The 15,443-nt window shown below is 40.1% G+C and overlaps 1 long non-coding RNA gene across 1 annotated transcript; it reads left to right on the plus strand.

Moving 5' to 3' along the window:
- Positions 1-1,515: 1,515 nt before the first annotated feature.
- On the plus strand, positions 1,516-13,285 carry LOC146390551 (uncharacterized). The gene is made up of 3 exons (XR_014799844.1): positions 1,516-1,664; positions 10,437-12,766; positions 12,880-13,285. It is a non-coding gene; the product is annotated as an uncharacterized LOC146390551 (long non-coding RNA).
- The last annotated feature ends 2,158 nt before the right edge of the window (positions 13,286-15,443 follow it).

The following is a 15,443-nucleotide window of genomic DNA, read 5'->3' on the forward strand; positions in this document are numbered from 1 at the left end:
TTACATCTGAAATTCATTTTTAAACTCCTCTTCAAAAATGTGACACAAAATACTGATTCCGTGAAATCCTAAAACACTGAAAGTTGCTTTACATTATTAATTTAATGAATTTATATTATTATTATTATTATTATTATTATTATTATTAATAATAATAATAATAATAATAATAATAATAATAATAATAGCTGTTGTTCTTTGTCATTATGTTCACCAAAAACACTTCTTCTTATTATTCTTATTCTTATTTATTATTATTGTTGTTGTTGTTGTTGTTGTTGTTATTATTATTATTATTATTAAATGTTGGTGTGATTTAATTTTCATGTGTAACCTTCGTGTGGACAGAGGCTCTGTGATAGAGCAGCTAAACACTCCTGATAATGTAAAGAGAAGGACTGCATTTAGACTGAAGGGAGCAAAGAAGACACTGGAGCAACCAAAGAGTTTATTTAGAGACAGAATAAGTAGAAATACAAAGGCAGATGGATAAAATGCAAAAGTCATGCAAGCATGGATAAACTGAATATTTGAGAAAGGAAAACCTAAAGATTAAATGAACAGAATAACACCTGGATCTCTTTAGACACTGAACATGAGAAAGAACGACTCTGACCTTTGGGCTCAGAGTTTTTCTGTCTGTATCGATGCTGGAATGTTACCTTGTTTGACCACTTGACTGCTTTCCTGTTGGACTGTATCACACAGAACGGAGATAAATGCACCAGTGGCCAGAGTGTGTCCACCCTCCTCTCTCTCCTTCACCCCAACATTAGTATTGGAAACCTGCTTTAGCTCAGAGTAGATTAGATTTTAGTATAGTGCAATTAATTTGGCTTTATGATTATTTCATTCAGCTTTTGCTTTGCTCCTGCTAAATTACTTAAATAAAATATATTGCATTCAAAAATTATAAACAGTGAACATTATTTTTTAACCCTTTCTGAAACACTACAGATGTATAAAAGTTTACATACATATAAATAGCTCTTACATTTTTCTCCACCCTTTTAAATGACCAAATCCCTGGGTCCTGTTTTCCAGGCCACTAAATTAAACAAACCAAGTGCACAGATCACAAACTTAGGAGGCACACTGAAAGTCCGAAAGTAGACTAGACAGGCAGGTAATTATATGGGCCACAGAAAATAATTAAGTTATAGACTGTATTTATATGAAATGTGTATACATATTGCATTTGAATCATTTTAACCACATGTAACACCTGCATGTTTTTGCTGTTGTTGTTTTGGAAAAAAGGCTTTGATTTTGCCACTCCATTTGATTTCCATGCAACCCTGAGAAAATGTCTGTAGATCCACCCCTGCACATGCTACTGTGGACAGACCCCCATGGCCAGCAGTGGGTGGGTTATACCCCTGTGAAACACTGTTAAATGTTGTGAAAGTCTGTTGGGTGGGCTCACTCTGGGCTTCAGTTATTCATAACACCTATCATAGCTTAATGTGCTCCCTTATGGGATTTTTTTCTTATTATTATTTATTATTTCACAGAAAAAGTGCCAGTGTGTGAAGGGTGATTCCAGCTACCTCTTATCGAAGGAGTTGAAGCTCTTCTGTCTGGCTGTATATACAACATCCCAACACACTGGACAAACAGACTCGAAAACCCCCTTGGAGCTGCAATTGATTTTTTATTAACTGGTATGTAACTGCTATAAAATGTTTCATTCTGGCTTTTAAAGTCCTAGTCTGTTTTTTATCATATATGTGTTGTTTATTTATGACACATCTTAGTTATGATCAAATGTCAGTGTGGATGTGCATTTGTTGTCTTTACTGCAGTAAACTGGGTTATTATCATGCATGAAACCACCTCACCCTTTATGCAGATAGATAAAGTTTATATTTAAGTATTGAGTATCTTGCCCAGGATATTTGGCATGCAGACCAAAGATGAGAAAAAACCCCAGAGTAAACCCTCTGACCGGTCTCTCAGTGGGAATTTAGGGACTGCTGCATCTTTGATTTCACAGAAACATGGATCAGTGACAGAGTTCTGGACACCACCATTCAGCTACATGGGATCACTGCATGTCTTGGTGGTAGAAATGCAGCTCTGAGCGGTAAGACTTGTGATCGTGGCTGCTGTGTCTACATCAACTTGGAAAGGTGCAAGAACTTTTTAATTACTGTTCATAGCTGGTAGAGTTTATGATTGTTCAATGCAGACCCTTTTATCTACCTTGGGAATTCACTGCTGTGCTCATTACAGCAGCGTGCAACCCACCCAGCGCTAATGCAAAAATATAGTGACAGTTAACCCTTGGTCACTCTTTAGCAACAGTTTTATGAACAGGAAACAGAAAAAGGGAGTTATACAGAATATTCACTTCAGTAATGGTTTGCAGTGTTGGTGTGGTTTTCGGTCTCCGATGTGACTCATCACCGTGAGGGATTTTTGGTTGCCAGGCTGTGTTTGCCGGTGATTTTGTGGCTTTGAAATTAGTTGTGAATGTACTTGTGTTTGCTTAAGAGCAGACTAAGATAGCAAGAAGACATTGAAATGATGTTAAATCAATATTAGGTAATTCTGTTAAATCAACATTGAAATCTGACATTGATTTTACATCACTTTTGCACCCTCAGTTAATAATGAAACAACAATTATTTATTAAAAGCTAGACATGTTAAATGAGAATAAGAAAGAAAAGTATGTCTTTGTGCCCCCTTTTCCCTGTTCATGCCCTATCGGCCCCCCCGTGTAAACTTTGCTAGATCCACCCCTGCACAGTTACCAGCCGTCAGCTACGTAGAAAAGGATCCTGGTGTAGAAATTAATATTAAATAAATTCTAACAACAGCTTATCAAGCTTAAACGTTCTGCAGTTGTTCAGCCGCTGGTTTCCTCTTTGCGGTGCAAAGTGGGCCAAAAACAAACAAGAGAGACGGATTCCTGACAGAAAAGCCGATCAGCTGATCATTAAGCAGTTTCATGATTGAAGTAGCAGCAGGAGAGAGAGGGAGAGAGAGGCAGTCGCTCCATATATCGGTTAACGCGGGAATGCTTTACAAACATTCAGAGATGAACTTACACACTTGCTTTACTTCTCTCTGGGATCACTTTCTCAGAGATGAAATGCTGGTTTGGTAGCGAAGCTACAAATACACACAGCCACTCTATCACGTGAGCACACTGCTCCGAGGTGCTACGGTTATGAGCCGAGTTACGCCGTGTTGCAAGTTTTGTGAGGTGCTTTTTTGATATTTAATGGATCGATTACATTTTTATTTCCCTCCGATATCCGATCCAGTAATTTACGTCAGTATCGGACCGATACCGATACATAATATCGGATCGGTCCATCTCTAGTCAGAACATGATATGTCATGTTTAGGTGGAAACTAGTGAGCTAACTCCCTGCTAACTTCTATCTCTGTTAAATTTGATAAATTCGTGGATGCCTGGAAGTTAAAGTTAATTGTTACACCTGGTAGAGCAGCCACACCAATCCTTTTATTACAGATGAAAGAATTTAGACTCTCAGTGATGGCGCAGTGTTTGTTCGGCTCAGGGAACTGCAGCGGAGTTTGGGCCCAGACACAGCTATTGACGTCAGTGTTTTTGAAAATGCTGATTTTTCAATGCGTTTGCACCATTGTCCACACATAAATGGTGTTTTCAGTCACTGAAAATGGAGATTTTTAAAAACTCAGTTTTTGCGTTCACGTGTGGACAAGGAAAACTGAGATTTAGTCACGCAATTTTGATGTCACGCTGTTGCCACGTTATTGTTTACATGGGATTAATCCAATAAATAAATACTGTTGCTGTTAATATTACTATCTTCACTTTTTACACGCTTACATATACACATGCAGTTAGTGCTGGGCGATATGACGATATATATCGTGTGGACGATAGAAAAGTGTCTATCCTGCCATTTGTCTTCTATCGTTTCTAACCCAAATTTTATAAATTATTACATAAAATATATAATTAACCCTTTACAACCGGTCGGAGCAGGCACACTCCGTTTTACCTAACTATTTTTAAATCCTTGTAGAACTGGAACCACGTAAGTTAGTGCAATAATTTTTTTTTGCATGTGAAACCGGAGGAGTTGTACTTACATCTTATGCCATCAGCTTGTCCTAGGTCACGGTTTCCTTCCACATATAGCTTTGCAAAAAATTAATAAGAAGCACTTGCAGCAAAAAAAACATAATATTCCAAACTTGCAGTAACAAAAACATAATATTCCAGAAACACGCTTTGCTGATGTAGATAACACTTCCTACGTTGGCATATACGTCAGCGCGAACTATTGCATGTCCGCCATTACCTGCCCGAAACCGGAAGTGACGTCATTTTCGCGAAAGGGCCTTATAAGCCTATGTTGGTGTTTTTAAAAGTCATGTTTGACTTTATGCTTTTCTGTATCGTTTCTGGGAATGCGTAGAACTCAAATTACACTGTTGGAAATTGTTTATTTTCATGCATTATAATATTTATTTTCATTTTTCCTGTAGTGTATATAAAAATTAGTGTATCTCAAAAATAAAACTATGAAGACACTCAAAATTAATTTCTCGTGGTTGGAAACTATTTTGTATTTACAGTTTTGAGAGATACACCTCTTAATTTTTTCTAACTAGAAATATATGTAAAAAAACAAAACAAAAACTATTTTCATTTTTTTTTGTAGTTTATTGCGCTACAATTTTTTGCAATTTATGTAGCTATTATGGACTTAATGCATAGATATTATTAAAATTTCGGCTATAACGGTTGTATTGATATATGGAAACTTGAAATGCTCCCACAAATGGCACTACAGCATGTAAAAACATAAAGATAAGCTCGGGTGGACTTGGTTCTATGGTAGGTCTTAAAGGGTTAAATAGCCTGTGGCAAATATATTAGTGTTGTCTTCTCACTATACATGCTCTTACTTTATGCAAGAGAAAATAAAGTATAAAAAAATGATAATTTTCACAAAGAAACTCCGTCTTGTGGTTTGCGAGCTGGTGCTGCTGTACGTGCACCCGGATTTGCGACATACTTTAGGGTAACTCAAAACAAAGACTGCACCCTCGGCACTTTCTGTTTACAGACTGCATACTTTCTAGATGACCACAGGTCAGGTGGTTTATCGTGATATATATCGTTATCGTGATATAAAATAATTCATATCGTGATAAATATTTTTTCCATATCGCCCAGCACTACATGCAGTTACTGTTCCTCCATTTAGAAAGACAGAGGCGTCAGAGTGAACTTCTACATTCAACACAGACACTCTCACGATCCGACTCCCGACGCTGGTTTTGAATCGACTTTTTAAATTAAATGATGTATGCTGTATGCATTTTGTTCATTCCTAAGTTGCGAGTCTACACCAACCAAAATACTGTCTTTAGTTAATAACATTTGAAATGATGAAGGCACTTGGAAAGTAACACAAAATAAGCTGCCTTTTTTAGAAAAATACAAAAACTTTTCATAAGTACTTAAGGTTTTGTGAGGTTACAAAACCCTGTTTAATCTTTCCCTCCCAGGCTTCTAGACTTGTGATTGGCCAAAATTTAGTTTTTAGCGTTTACATGTGCGGACAAAACTGCATGTGAGCACCCAGCTGCTTAAAGCCGTAGCGCCCAGATTACTTATTACTTACTTACTTATGTAGACAGCTACTTTCAAGCAACTGATATAAGACGCGGTAAGCTGAAGACAGCTTTAACTGTCTATTTGTTGAAAAATAGTCACGGGACCGCACCGCATTTTCTTGTTAGTAACGGTAATGCCGTTGTAACAATAGAAAGAGTAATTAGTTAGAATATTCGTTACTGAAAAAAGTAACGCCGTTAGTAATGCCGTTACTTGTAACGCCGTTATTCCCATCACAGCTGAGTGGTAAGTATTTTGGTTTTCCAATATATTAGTAATCGTCAGTAACATTCATCTGTAGCTCAGCTCTAAAAGAACATACGTACCTGGGCCCGCCTACTATCCTTGGAAAGGTAAAATGTTTGGCTAGAATCCAAAGTGTATGACATCTCAGGGGAAAAAAAGCACCGAAATAAAGCACCGAAATGTGCGCTGCTTTTCAGTCTGGTTATTACCGTTTATGTCAGAATCGGTACCCATCCCTAATGTTGACTGGCAAAACCTACCAAGGTGGTTAAAGGATAACGATTGAACCTGCACAGCAGTGCAGTGTGTATCTAGTCCCATCAGTATTCTATAAATGTGACATTGCATTTATCTTGAGCTTTACTCTTGTTAAAAATGAGAAAATGCTCCAACAAAGTTATGAGTTGTAAATTGAAAGCAGAAGCAAAACCTCTAAAAGTCATCCAGAACATTCAAGCAGCTAAAAGGATTTTTAAATGAATGACTCTAAAAATCTTCCAAAGACTGTTCTGGTTATCTGCTACAGAGAAGATGTGCAAAAATTATGTACAACTATAAAACAAATGGAGTAATTGGTCAATTTTAAGTATATTCAAATGAAGTCATGGAGATTCCAGTTGTGTGTTGATGCAAATACTATGGTAACGCCTTGTGCTGTAATGTTTTTGGAAATAAACTCTTCCTGGACATATCTCCACATATTGGCACCTCTTTACAGTCTTTGGGCTTGGCTGTAAATCTAGAAAACAATAAACATGGTTTTGTCTTTTTATGACCCATGTGATTACTGGAGGCAGAATGATAGTGTAGTGGCATTGAGTGGAAAAAGCCAAGGAATGCTGCTGCTTTTCTTACAACCTGCTTACAGCAGCCTGTAGTCATTATAGTAGAGCTGAAATCCTTTAGCATTCAATTTCCACCATACACCGAGGTTTCCCTCCACATGACATCCACAGATGTAAACTGTGTAAAACGCTGCTAGTAGAAAACATGGAGATTTGGGATTCCTCATCATATAGGAAACATACATTTATCAATTAAAGATACCATACAATAGCCTACAAAGGTTACTGTAAATCATTACTTTCCTAATAAGGGGTCACCAGAGTGTATAGCTTCTCATGACTTGGCAGGTTTCTAAACCACAAATTAAACATTTGACATCATTACGATAACAATAAAAACATACATCTTAGGGTCTTTTTTTCTTAAGTTTAATAAAAAAAACAGTCAAGTAAAGCACATTTGCTTGTCTGACTCTCATTTGAACTTGACCTCCCATTTCTAATCTAGAGGGTTTAATATGATGCTGGTCCATCTTTTGCACTGATAACAGATTCATCTCTTCTGGGAAGGGTTTCCACCAAGTTTACATGTGTTTATGGGAATTTTTTGACCATTATTCAGGAAGGTCAGACACTGATCAAGATCTGGCTTGCACACCAAACTCATCTGTCCAGAGATGCACAGTCATGTTGGAGGAAGAAGGGGCCATCCCCAAACTGTTCCCACACAGTTGGGGGTATGAAAATGTCCATAATGTCTTGGTATGCTGAAGGATTTAGTTTCTTTCAATGGAACTGAGGGAAATGCAGTCCCACACCATGATCCCAAACTTCACACTTGGCACAATGCAATCAGAGAAATATCACCTCCTGGCGATCGCCAAACACAGACTCGTCCAGAGAACATATCTCCACTGCTCTAGAGTCCAGTGATGGCATACTTTACACCACTGCATCCAATGCTCTCCATTGCACTTAGTGATGTAAGGCTAATCTCAAGTTCACTGAAGTTTGGTGGTCTGTAGTGACTGACTATGAGAAAAGTTGGTGAACCCTGTACATTATGCACGTCGGCATCTTCTTTGTGATTTAATGTGGCCCATGACTTTATGGCTCAGTTACTGTTGTTCCCAGACACGTCCACATTAAGAGATAAGATAAAACTTTATTAATCCCTCGGGTGGGTTCCTCTGGGAAATTCGGTTCCAAAAAAGCACAGCACCGACAGAAGTTACAGAGTTACAGAATATTATATATATATATATACACACATATATAAATACAAAGACATATATAGATAAAATATACAAAGGGGAGAAATAGAATAAATAGGAATAAAATAAAAATAAAAATACAAGTGAATTGCACATTTCAAGTATGGAGTCTATTGCACCGTTGACTATTAACAAAAAGTATTGCACAAAAGGTAATTGCACAGTGAAGTGAAGAGGCACTACAGCTTAGTTGTTCCCCCCTCCTTTGTCCTCCTGTCTCCCCTCCCTCTCCCCTCCAGAGAGGAGTTAAACAGTTTGATGGCGTGTGGGACAAAGGAGTTTTTAAGTCTGTTGGTTCTTGTCTTTGGGAGAAGCAACCTGTCACTGAACAGGCTCTTCTGGTTGTTTATGGCCGTGTGCAGAGGATGCCCAGCATTGTCCATAATGTCCAGCAGTTTTTTTAGTGTCCTTTTCTCTGCCACTGTCACCAGAGTGTCCAGCTTCATGCCAACCACAGAGCCAGCCTTCCTGATCAGTTTTTCCAGCCTGGATGAGTCCTTCTTTGCTGTGCTGCTCCCCCAGCACACCACAGCATAGAAAAGTACTCCAGCAACCACCGACTGGTAAAACATCCTCAGGAGCTTCCTGCAGATGTTAAAAGACCTCAGCCTCCTGAGGAAGTACAGTCGGCTTTGGGCTTTTTTATACAGGTGCTCTGTGTTGCATGACCAGTCCAGTTTGTTGTCCACCCACAGCCCGAGGTACTTGTACTTGTTGACCACCTCCACCTCCTCCCCCTCTATCTGAACCGGCAGTGGACCTGCTCTGGACCTCCCAAAGTCCACAACCAGTTCCTTAGTCTTTGAGGTGTTGAGTTGCAGGTGGTTTGTGTGACTCCATGCGACAAAGTTCCTCACCAGACTTCTGTACTCCTCTTCCTGATCATCCCAGATACACCCCATGATGGCTGTGTCGTCTGCAAACTTCTGAATGTGGCATAATTCAGAGTTGTAGCAGAAGTCAGAGGTGTACAGGGTGAAGAGAAGTGGGGACAGCACAGTTCCCTGTGGTGCTCCTGTGCTGCTGACCACAGTGTCAGACGTGATGTCCTTCAGCCTGACGTACTGTGGCCTGTCGGTGAGGTAGTCGGAGATCCAAGCGACCAGGCAGGGGTCCACCTCCATCCTGTTCAGTTTTTCCTGAAGCAGACAGGGCCGGATGGTATTAAAGGCACTGGAAAAGTCAAGAAACAGGATCCTGACCGTGCCTTTTCCCCCATCCAGGTGTGAGTGGGCTCTATGCAGGAGGTACAGGATGGCATCCTCCACTCCGACACCTGCCTTGTAGGCGAACTGTAGTGGGTCCTGGGCATGTTGTACCTGTGGTCGGAGGAGGTTGAGGAAGAGCCGCTCTAGAGTCTTCATAAGATGTGACGTCAGTGCCACCGGTCGGAAGTCATTCAGCTCATTGGGCCGGTTCCTTTTGGGGACCGGGACGATGCAGGATGTCTTCCATAGGGCGGGCACTCTCCCCAGTTGCAGGCTGAGGTTGAAGACTCGTTGTAGCGGCTCCCCAAGTTCAGCAGCACACGCCTTTAGCATCCTAGGACACACCTTGTCTGGACCTGCTGCCTTTCTGGGGCGAAGCTTCCTCAGTTATCTCCTGACATGATCCACTGTGACACTGGGAGATGATTGGAAGGAGGGGGGGGAAGATGTCTTGCTGTTGAGAGAGGGATTGGAGGAGGGGGGTGTCATCATAGTGTCAGGAAGGGGGGGGAGCGAGGGAGGAAGGAGAGTGGGGAGAGGGCTCTGTAGTAAAGGTGAGGGTGAGGGTGGGGGGGTTGTTATAATAACAATAAGAGCTGAATGAGAGCAACCTGTTCTTTCACAAATGTTGTTTGTAGAAGCAGTCTGCATGCCGGGCGCTTGATTTTATGCACCATGGAAGTGACTGGAAGGCCTGGATTCAATGATTTGGAAGGGTGAGAGAATACTTTTGAAATATAGTGAATGGGTCATTTATGATTAGTTTTCATCAGTTTTGGGGTTATGTATTTTATATGTTCCACTTCACTGTTCTAAAAAAACAAAATGTATGCAGTCTTAAAATGCCCTGGCATGCTGAGGAGTGTGATATCTTTTTGGCACACTGTCTGGGAAAGATGAGAACCACCATCCCAGTCGGTGTGGCTGGAAAAAAGTGCAGCATGTATTTGATATGTCTAGAAACTTTGGGTTAAGGAATACCTGCCTCAATTTCAGGAGCATCAGAACACAATTTTCCCAAAGATGTAGTTGTCATTCTGGAGGAGTAGGAGGTGTTTTAGAGGGCATGAGGTATCTGGTCCATAGCTAGGAGCCATTTTGCATCTGTACAACTGAGAATTTTATCCCCTGGCAATAAGTTGGACTCATTCTGGTGATTGTTGCACTTCTCCAGATTTGCCCTTTCTCACTGTTTCAGTTGATAACTTTTATGATTCGAATTTCTATGGATTGCTAAGTAGCAGTAGATTTCCACATTGGCGGTCTTAGGATCTTATCTCTGCTTTTTGCAGATGATGCTGAATGTCTCATCAAAGAAGAGGGGAAAATGAGCTTTCTCCACATGGTGGCTGGTTCATTCGAGAGGAACTCCAAGCCCCATACTCCTCCACATCAAAAGCAGTCAGCAGAGGATTCAGGCATCTGAATAGGATGTCTCCCGGATGCTTCCTAAGTGTAACAAGGCGGCCCTTAGCGGCTGGAAACACAGTGAGATGGACCAAAGCAAGTGTAGTGGAACAAAGTATTTATTTGTTATACAGCTCTCCTTACAACAACTTGTCAAGCTTCTTCACAGCACAAAAATCCACCCTCTAATGACAACTGGCAGCCTTAAATATGTTCAGCTGTCACAGACTAAACCATTATTCCACTCTCAGGTAAATTCTTAAATCCCAACCTTCCACCACAGTATACAATATATCAATTAGAATAAATAAATACATAAATACATTTTCACATTTACATATTAATAAATATTTCACACTTTACTGTTACACCAAACCCAATATTATAAAAACCCAGAAACCCAAGCACAACAAGATTCACCACACTCTCTTTACCAATGGTCTCTCCCGGAACCTTTAAATGGTGTCTGGACCCCCGGGGAAACATTTGCCCAAACACCTTGAAGAGGACACAGGCAAGAAAGGTGAGTAATCATTATCTTACAAACACTTATTTGCACCACTTTTATCCCTAGATTTCACACACACATTTGCATTAGTTTTCCTTACTGGTAAACCTTAATCACAATCTCAATCACCATTCTTCTCTCCTGACAGACAACCACCACATTCCTTGATGAGGAGCAGCTGTGCCAGATCTGAAATAAGGCTACCAACTGATTTTAAAATTCCCAATAAATAGTCAATAAATATTTAAACTTCTTGTGTGTGCAAATCCATGCTTAAAGTGCAATGCTAAATAAAGTGCTTGATAAAGTGCTTTTAATAAAGTGAAAGGTGTGCTCTAAGGTGCTATACAGATAATATAATATAAATAAATGCAGTAAGGGAGTCCTCTTCCTTACACTAAGTAAGGTGTTCTGGGCATGTTAAACCAGGAGGAGCCCCGAGGAAAGACCCAGGACACTCTGGAGAAATTATTCCTTTTGATTGGCCTGGGAATGCTTCAGTGTTGTTCCAGATGAGTTGGGTCTTCTCTGCTTAGGCTTCTCTCCCCACTGTCCAGCCTCAGATAAGTAGCAGAAAATGGCTCAATGGATCCATGGATAACATGATTTAATCATGTCTTAAAATGAAGCTTCAATACAACTGTATTAGATCTTATGGGAAAAAAAGTATCATAACTTATATTTTTAAGAAATTGAGTCTGCACAAAAACATAACACAGTGATCATTGGCACGTAGTGTGATGTGGAAAGAGATGATAACGGCGTGGGCCGTCCAGCTTTGAGGTTGTAATTGCCGGGAGGGAATTATACTGCTGAGGATGACGTTTGCCTCCAAATTTGAAACTCACCACAGGAAAGTGACTGATAATCATTTCACTGCTCTGACTGCATCCCAATGTTCAAGTTGACTATGTTCATGCAGCTGTTTTGTTGTTTTTTTTCACATCCCAGGATTGGATGACCAATCAGACGCCAGTAAAGATGGGCTGGTGCGTAGAGGAGGGTCACTCTCTTTAGGTTATATTAATCCATCGTTCCCCTGCTCCACTCGGAGAGAGACTCAGGATGGCCCGGCCTCTGCAGCTCTTTGTCGTGGTCTCCTCCTTAATAGCTGCCTCTCTGTGTGATGTCTGTGTGGAAGCTGTTTTAGGAAGGCAGTTCACATTGCCAGAAAACTGCAGCAATGATGGAGGAAAACTGTTCCGGTGTGAGCCGCATGGGGAGGTGGAGGTGGCTGTTCTCCAGCAAGGTGTGTGGACACCTGCTCAAGGCTACGAAGACCGTATCAGTAACAATTCCTCCATTATCTTCTATCACGCATTTTACAATGATACCGGGGATTTTGTGTTAAGGTGTAGAGAAGGCGTGCAAATTAAAATTAAAGTTAAAGTTCTGCTTCCCTTTAACGTAACAGTCAAAGAGGGAGAAAATCCAACCTTCCCGTGCTTTTATCAACGTAACTGCAGCAAGTCCGAGACTGTGCAGTGTGTGAAAAACGGGAAGCAGAATTCCACCACAGACGAAGGAAACAAGTGTGCTGATGGCCGACTCTATGTGTCATCTAAACGAGACCTTTGCCCAAATGTAACACGGGCTAAGAAGCAAGACGGAGGAGTTTATTTTTGTTACATCCAGTGTGAAGGGAAACGGTTCGCAGCTGTTGTGAGGCTAAAGGTCAACGGGACATCCACTCCACCGCCTGCGTCGGTGAGCATCCCTCCCTCTTACACATGACAATGAAATGTGAACACCACAAACTCAAACTTGTGTCTGAGTTTAACTGAATATATGTTTCCTGTTCTCTGAAATTCTGTCATTAGAAACCACAACAAGCCTGAGCTGCTGTCAGCTTTACAGAGGAGGATCTTTGGCTCCTCGACTTTGTGGACTGGATGATGAAATCAGTGGTGCTGTGCAACATCCACACCCGATGCATTCACACGGACCTTCCTCCTCCTCTTCAGCTCATCAGTGGCTGCCACTCGTTAAGCATTTCTCGTTTTCAGCGTCTAAAAACACCCAGGTGTGAAGTACCAGCTTTACTCTCAATGTGCTTTGGGATGTTTATTGTGAAGCTTAGAAACATTAAAGTTTTTCAGATTTATTATCACAAGAAATGTGTTCTAACAGGACAGTCATATCTCGTTATATTCTGTCATTTCTTCTTTGATTTTTATTTTATCTTTAGTTTGCATGACTTTTACATTTTATCCATCTGCCTTTGTATTTCTACTCATTCTGTCTCTAAATAAACTCTTTGGTTGCTCCAGTGTCTTCTTTGGTGCCTTCAGTCTAGATACAGTCCTTCTCTTTACATGAATAAATGAGTTTAATAGTCTAAAGTGTGTACTTGCAGCATTACATAATTACATGTGTGTTTTCTGTAAAACACTAAAGTATAACCAAACCAAAAACTCCTTTACTTCCCACAGATGAACAGAAATGAAGGATCTGAGAGTCACTCAGAGTGAAACATCTGCAGCTGTAACCAGACTTCAGTATTTTTTAGCTCCATCATAGTTGAGTCATTTTGTTACGGGACAGACATGTGTCGTCATGTTCACGGAGGAAGGAATATTATTAGAACATTATTCATTTTACAATAGATAGTTTGGCTTCATATCAATTTCTATAGAGAATCAAGAGCACAAATCAATATTAGATCATTTCATTTATGCAGCAAAATGAGTTTGTCCACAGGACTGAATGAAAACCACAAAGGATTGAGTCTATAACAGGTTGACAACCCACAGCTCCCAAGTCACATGCAGCTCTTTTCATTCTTAGGCCCACGTAACTTGGGCCAACAAATTATAAGTATTTAACTTAAGAGAGAGATTGGCGCTAGCCTTAACTCATTGTGTTTCTTCGTTGTTATTATTTCATAATGTTCAAAATGCATTCATTACATAATTTAAATGCAATTTTCTCTGTAGTACTCCATGGATTTCATAAGCAGGACATTATAGTTGTTTATACAAAGCTTAAACATAAAACAATCAAACAATATATGCAGCGTTATCTTCATTTTAGATCTCAAAAATTGGTGGCTCCCAGTGTTTTCTGGGCAGTTTGGGTGTTGCCGACCACTGGTCTAGAAGCAGACAAGGTGCTTTTTCAAACCACACGGGGGAGCTGTTCATACATTTTTAAGAACATAAGTGCTTTAGTCTATAGCTGTGAACATGTGGGGAGAGAAAACATCAACGGTCAATGGTGACTTTATTGTCACCAGTGGGAAATTGATTTGATCTCTATCCATACAGAGAGACAAAAACAAACAAACACAACACAACACACACAAAGCCGAGAGAGAACAGACCAAATTTTATCATCAAAAAAGTGCAATGGCAACAACCCTTATAGTTTAGTGTTATTAACCATGATTATAGCAGCAAATACAAAAGACACTCTATGTCTCTTTGTCTTCACTGCAGGCACTTTATACTGACGACATGAGGGAAGCAGCTGAAAATCATTAAAGAGGATGGTCTGAACATAACATGACACAGGTCGCCTTCCTCAGCACCTGCCTGTAAGTCCACATGCTGGACCCGAGACCTCCCTGAAATCGAAACAGCCCCTTTAACCAGATTACTAAGTCTGGTCTTATTGTTCAAAGACATATTACCATACCAAACAATGATACAGAATGTTATAACAGGTAATAATCCCTTATTGTAACAAATGCACTGGATTTCAAATGTGTTACTGTGCTCACTGTGTGTGTTGACAATAATATGACACACATGACCATGAATCTCCCCACTCATATGTAAACCAGGGAACATAAAGACAACCACAGGAAGTGAAAAAGGAAATAACTATATTATTAGTGTCTCCTCTCATTAGCAGCCTTTTAGGCTCTCTAACACAGGCAGATCTACAGTTAAACCGTGTTCTGGAAATGCAATTCGGGGTCAATAGTCAGGTCACGTAGACACATCTCATCATACCTTGAGCTTTGAACTGTGCCATTTTTGGTTTTCTGTTAAAATGAATTCAGGACTGAAACTGAAACTTCCACTTACTAACATGTCTGATTTCCATTTTCTTGCCCTCTGCAGCCATCAGAGTCCTCTCACTGGACATGGATTACAGTCCTTAAAATAGCAGCTTTAACACCTGGGATTGTTTTCCTTTGCGACTGAAAACTGAGGAGAGAACCAGAAGATGAAGAGACTGGAGCAACCAAACTGTTCAGTCAAACTGGTGCCATACCACCATGCAAAGAGAGAATTATTGAATTTTATTTTATTTTATGTTTTTGTTTTTGTTTTTTTTCATTTTATTTTTGCATGTGTGTTGTTGCTGCCTGTGTTTAATTGAGTGTGAGACACTTGCTGCTGGCTTTCTTGGCCAGGTCTCCCTTGAAATTAGGTTT

This window comes from Perissodus microlepis, chromosome 3 (assembly GCF_051167445.1).
Source record: "Perissodus microlepis isolate ML-2025 ecotype Zambia chromosome 3, ASM5116744v1, whole genome shotgun sequence".
Taxonomy (NCBI): Eukaryota; Metazoa; Chordata; class Actinopteri; order Cichliformes; family Cichlidae; genus Perissodus; species Perissodus microlepis.